Genomic DNA, 6909 nt, shown 5'->3' on the forward strand with positions numbered 1-6909 from the left:
ACTCCAGACCTTTGGTGTGTTCAAAATGCACCATTCAAAGCAACACCATCAATTTTCAACTATTCCTGACTTCATTTGGTATTTTTCATGCATTTATTGATTTTTTGAGCCAAATGAGCCAGAAATTGAAAATCACTACAAATGAACTGTGAAAATGTTGAAAGTTGGCATGGTATCATCATTTCACCCACATAGGATGTGCCAAAAAGTTGACAGGGTTGCGGCAAAAACTGGACGCACTTCATGTACAAATCGGACAATCTCTTTCGAAGTATGACGGTTGCATACGAAAAATCGTCTGTTACAAAAGGGATTTCATTTTTTGGCATTATTTGAACTCCATACCTTTTGTGTGTTCAAAATACCCCATTCAGAGCCACATCATCAATTTTCAACTATTTCTCACTTCATTTGGTATTTTTCATGCATTTGTTGATTTTTTTGAGCTAAATGAGCCAGAAATTGAAAAGCACTACAAATGAACTCTAAATAGGTTGAAAGTTGGCATGGTATCATCATTTCACCCACATACCATGTGCCAAAATGTTGAGAGGGTTGCGGCAAAAACTGGACACACTCCGTGTACAAATCGGACAATCTCTTTCGAAGTATCAAGGTTTCATACGAAAAATCATCTGTTACAAAAGGTATTTCATTTTTTGGAATTATTTGAACTCCACACCTTTTGTGTGTTTGAAATGCACCATTCAAAGCCACATCATCAATTTTCAACTATTTCTGATTTCATTTATTATTTTTAATGCATTATTGATTTTTTTGACCTAAATGACCCAGAAATCAAAAAACACTACAAATGAACTCTAAATAGGTTGAAAGTTGGCATGGTATCATAATTTCACCCACATAGCATGTGCTAAAAAGTTGAGAGGGTTGTGGCAAAAACTGGACGCACTCCGTGTACAAATCGGATAATCTCTTTCGACGTATTAAGGTTTCATACGAAAACTCGTCTATTACAAAAGGGATTTCATTTTTTGGAATTATTTGAACTCCAGACCTTTGGTGTGTTCAAAATGCACCATTCAAAGCCACACCATCAATTTGCAACTATTCCTGACTTCTTTGGTATTTTTCATGCATTTATTGATTTTTTGAGTTAAATGACCTAGAAATTGAAAATCACTACAAATGAACTGTGAAAATGTTGAAAGTTGGCATGGTATCATCATTTCACCCACATAGTATGTGGTAAAAAGTTGAGAGGGTTGCGGAAAAACTGGATGCACTTCATGTACAAATCGGACAATCTCTTTCGAAGTATGAGGGTTTCATACGAAAACTCATCTATTACAAAAGGGATTTCATTTTTTGGCATTATTTGAACTCCATACCTTTTGTGTGTTCAAAATGCACCATTCAAAGCCACATCATCAATTTTCAACTATTTCTCACTTCATTTGGTATTTTTCATGCATTTGTTGATTTTTTTGAGCTAAATGAGCCAGAAATTGAAAAGCACTACAAATGAACTCCGAATAGGTTGAAAGTTGGCATGGTATCATCATTTCACCAACTTAGGATGTGCCAAATAGTTGAGAGGGTTGCGGCAAAAACTGGACGCACTTCGTGTACAAATGGACAATCTCTTTCGAAGTATTAAGGTTTCATACGAAAACTCATCTATTACAAAAGGGATTTCATTTTTTGGAATTATTTGAACTCCACACCTTTTGTGTGTTCAAAATGCACCATTCAAAGCCACACCATCAATTTTCAACTATTCCTGACTTCATTTGGTATTTTTCATGCATTTTTTTGACCTAAATGACCCAGAAATTGAAAAGCACTACAAATGAACTCTGAATAGGTTGAAAGTTGGCATGGTATCATCATTTCACCCACATAGAATTTTGTGTTTGCACCAAGTAAGACCTTTGGGATGGTCTACGGTGTTTGCAATTTAATTTTGCTGAAAAAACAGAAACTTTCGACCTCAGTCTAGGAATTTTTTAAATTCACTGGAATGTTCTTTTGATATCATTTTTTGCACAAGATTCATATACAATTTATCCAGTTTGTCTTAATTTTTCAGAATTTTTGGAGTTACATAAGTATTTGAATTATACAGATTACTTCCGACTATTCTATTTTTGACAGATTCTGTTTTCTTTGTGTTGGTTGCTTATATCGATGTATCTATGGCTTGTATCGGGGGGTATGAACCATGGAGAAGTTTGAATACAGTAAATATTACACCAATATGAATAAAGAATTAGTTCACAACAATACCTAAAGTGATAATGAGTAAAGAAAGGGCTAAATAACCATTCAAATTTGGAAACTCTATATAATGGCACAAACAGAAACTAGATATATATAAATTGGTCCAAGCAGTACATAATAATACATGCAAGCAGTACATAATAATAGCTAGCATACATATATATACAAGTATTCGCCGTTCTGAAAACTACTCGTGTGAATCTGAATCAGAATCAGAATGTCCCAAAGCTAGTTCTGCGTGGTGACGCTGGCCATATCTCACGATAGTAATCTTGCGGTACAACTCGTATGTAACATATGCATCTTTTGCTGCATACTCAAGGTTGATAGGGTCAAGTGGGGTCTTCCCCCACTTCTTCTCCTCAGACTTCAGGAAAGCCTTCTTCATATCATGGTACTCCTCGTCAATCAAGGCTACTGCCATATCATCCATCGAAGTCCACGGATAATCAAGCTGTAATAGGCCTTGGAGATCAATGTGTCAATCAGCTGGTATCTCAATACCAGAGCTGCGCCTCATATTCGTCCTGTCATTCGTTATGTCAACGTTGGTGAAACGTATACCGCTGCGAAGGAAGTCCATGAGTTCTGGACAGTGCTTGTCACTACTGCAACATCAACAAATTAAAATGAAACAAATGTTACATACTGCTGCAACAAGGAAAAATGTTTCAATACAACTAAAGAGAAATTTATCATAATGATTCAAATGGAATATATTGCTATTCTATGCAATTTTCATATCCTATGAATTGATCTTTATAGGATTCCAATATTGTAACATATTGCTATCCGTTGCAATTTTCATATCCTATGAATTGATCAAGGAACCCTCAATTAACTATCCAATGGAACATATAAAGAAACTGCATATTGCTATCAAATGGAACCTAAAGAGATCAGTATATGCAATTTTCATAACTTTTGGATCAAAGAAATCCTCAAAACTTTCTAATGAAAAATTATTTCACTAGAACTAAAGAGAAATTAATCTTTATAGGATTCCAATATTGTAACATATTGCTATCCTATGCAATTTTCATATCCTATGAATTGATCAAGAAACCCTCAATTAACTATATATCCAACGGAACATATGTAGAAACTGCATATTTCTATCCAATGGAACCTAGGGAGATCAATATATGCAATTTTCATAACCTTGGATCAAAGAAAGCCCATGTTCTAATATATCCAATGGAACCTAGGGAGATCAATATATGCTATCCAATGGAACCTAGGGAGATCAATATATCCAATGTTGTAACACATATTGCTATCCTATGCAATTCTCGTATCCTATGAATTCATTAAGAAACCCTCAATTAACTATCCAGTGGAACGTATATAGAAAGTCCATATTGCTGTCAAATGGAACCTAGAGAAGATCAATACATGCAAGTTTCATAACCTTGGATCAAAGAAAGACACAAAACTTACCTCGCCCATTGGAAGATCAAGACATGTGGTTTGAAACACAACTGGATGACGACAACACCTTGATGGTTGGGTGTGAACTCCATATCAAGCCGCAAGAACGCCTCATGCTCCGGCGCGGCGTCAACCCACTCCCGGAACCATGAAAGAAAATTTGGCACCACCCTGATCCCGTTCGTGTACCCGACCCCGAGCTAGGTCGTGCCATGTGCGAGCACCTCTCCTGTATCATATGTCATGGTGGAAGAAGAATGGAAGAAAAGAAGGGAAGAAGAGAGGGGGAGAAGAGAGGAAGAAGAAGAACAAAGGAGAGGAGAAGAACAAAGAATGGATATAGACTCTGCTTCGGTTGCAGTTTTCATCGCTGGAAACGACACGGGAGGGCGAACCATTTGGACCTTTACTCCCGGGGTGGACGACAAACCGGCACTAAAGGGGTGACTCAAAGGGCCGCCACCCCGGTTTGGTCCACCAACCGGGACTAAAGGAGGATACAAACGGTTGTACGAACGCCCGCTACCACACCTTAGTCCCGGTTTGATCCACCAACCGGTACTAAAGGGGATACGAATGGTTGCCGGCCTATTAGTCCCGGTTCTTGACTGGAACCGAGATAAAAGGGGTGAGTCGAACCAGGACCAATGGCCCACGATGCCCGGCCGGCGCCCTGGCCTCACGAACCGGGACCAATGTCACCATAGGTCCCGGTTTGTATGTGAACCGGGACTAATAGGATTTCAGGACCTGGACCAAAGCCCTCTTTTCTACTAGTGTCATGATATTGATGCCAAAAGATACAAAGTAGTAATGATAGTACCAATTACTTGTGGCACTGCCGCTTGAGTCATATTGGTGTAAAACGCATGAAGAAGCTCCATAATTATCGATCTTTGGACTCACTCGTGTTTGACTCATTTGAGACATGCGAACCATGCCTATTGGTTTAAACGCGTGAAGAAACTCCATGCAGATGGATCATTTCGACTCACCTGGTTTTGAATGACTTGAGACAAGCAAATCATGGGCAAGATGACAGAAGGCCTCATTTCAGTGAGATGGAACGAGCAAGTAACTTACTGGAAGTAATACATTTTGATGTATGCGGTCCAATGAGTGCTGAAGCACGCAGTGGATATCGTTATGTTCTTACTTCATAGATGATTTGATTACATACTAGTATATTTACTTGATGAAACACAAGTCTGAATTATTGAAAGGTTCAAGTAATTTCAGAGTGAAGTTGAAGATCGTCATGACAAGAGGATAAAATGTCTACGATATGATCATAGAGATGAATATCTGAGTTGCGAGCTTGGTACACATTTAAGACAATGTGGAAATTGTTTCACAACTAATGCCATCTGGAACACCATAGTGTGATCATGTGTTCGAATGGCATAGCCACCCCATATTGGATATCGTGCATACTGTGATGTCTCTTATTGAATTACCACTATCGTTTTTGGGTTATGCATTAGATATAACTGCATTCACTTTAAATAGGGCACCACGTAATTCCGTTGAGATGACACCGTATGAACTATGGTTTGTAGAAACATAAGCTATCGTTTCTTAAAAGTTTTGGGCTGCGACACTTATGTGTAAAAGTTTCAGCATGATAAGCTCGAACCCAAAGCCGATAAATGCATCTTCATAGGACACCCAAAATAGTTGGGTATACCTCCTATCTCAAATCCGGAATCAAATATTGGTTTCTAGAAATGGGTCCTTTCTCAAGAAAAAGTTTCTATCGAAAGAATTGAGCGGGACGATTGTGGAAACTTGATGAGGTTCATGAACCGTCACTTCGACCAGTGTAGCAGGGCGTAGGAAGTTGTTCCTGTGGCGCATACACCAATTGAAGTGGAAGATGATCATAGTGATCGTGAAGCTTCGTATGAAGCTACCACAAAACCTTGTAGGTCGACAAGGAAACGTACTACTCCACAGAGGTACGGTAACCCTGTCTTGGAGGTCATGTTGTCGAACAACAATGAATCTACGAGCTATGAAGAAGCGATGGTGGGCCCGGATTGCAACAAATGGGCGGAGCCATGAAATCCAAGAGAGGATCCATGTATGAAAAGAAAGTATAGACTTTGGAAGAACTAATTGATGGTCGTAAGACTATTAAGTACAAGTGGATCTTTAAAAGGAAGACAGACGATGATGGTGAGAAGTCACCATTAAGAAAGCTCGACTTGTCGCAAAGATGTGTCTCACAAGTTCAAAAGTTGACTATGATGAGACTTTATCACTCGTAGCGATGCTAAAAGTCTGTTGGAATTATGTTAGGAGTTGTTGCATTATTTATGAAATCTTGCAGATAGGATGTCAAAATATTGTTTCCTCGACGGTTTCCTTGAGAAAAGGTTGTATCTGATACAACCAGAAGGTTTCGTCGACCCTAAGGATGCTGACAACTATGCAAGCTCCAGTGATGCTTCTATGGACTGGAGTAAGCATCTCGGAGTTGGACTATACGCTTTGATGAGATGATCAAAGTTTTTGGTTTTATACGAAGTTTATGAGAAACTTTTATTTTGAAAGAAGTGATTGGGAGCACTATAGAATTTCTGGTCGGTATATCCGATTGACATATTTTTGATCGAAAATGATGTAGAATTTTAAGAAAGCATAAAGGGTTGTTTGAAAGAAGTTTTTCAAAGGAAAACCTGGATTAAGCTACTTGAACATTGAGCATGCCTTGACAAGATTGTGAAGATGTTAAAAATGGATCGGCAAAGAAGGAGTTCTTGGTTGTTTTGTAATGTGTGAATTTGAGTAAGACTCAAAGCCTGACCACAGCACAAGAAATAGAAAGGACGAAGGTCGTCCCCTATGCCTTAGTCATAGGCTCTAAATCTGCCATGCTGTGTACCGCACCTGAAGAGTGCCTTGCCATGAGTCAGTTAAGGGGTACAAGAGTGATCCAGGAATGGATCACTGGACAACGGTCAAAGCTATCCTTAGTAACTAGTGGACTAAGTAATTCTCTCGATTATGAAAGTAATAAAAAGTTCGTCGTAAAGGGTTACGTCTATGCAAGCTTTGACACTAATCTGGATGACTCTGAGTAGTAAACCAGATTCGTATAGTGGAGCAGTCATTTGGAATAGTTCAAAATAGCAGGTGGTAGCAGCATCTATAGGATAACATAGAGATTTGTAAAGCACACACGGATGTGAAAGGTTCAGACATGTTGACTAAAACCTCTCTCACAAGACA

The sequence above is a fragment of the Hordeum vulgare genome, chromosome 2H (genome assembly GCF_904849725.1).
Source record: "Hordeum vulgare subsp. vulgare chromosome 2H, MorexV3_pseudomolecules_assembly, whole genome shotgun sequence".
Taxonomy (NCBI): domain Eukaryota; kingdom Viridiplantae; phylum Streptophyta; class Magnoliopsida; order Poales; family Poaceae; genus Hordeum; species Hordeum vulgare.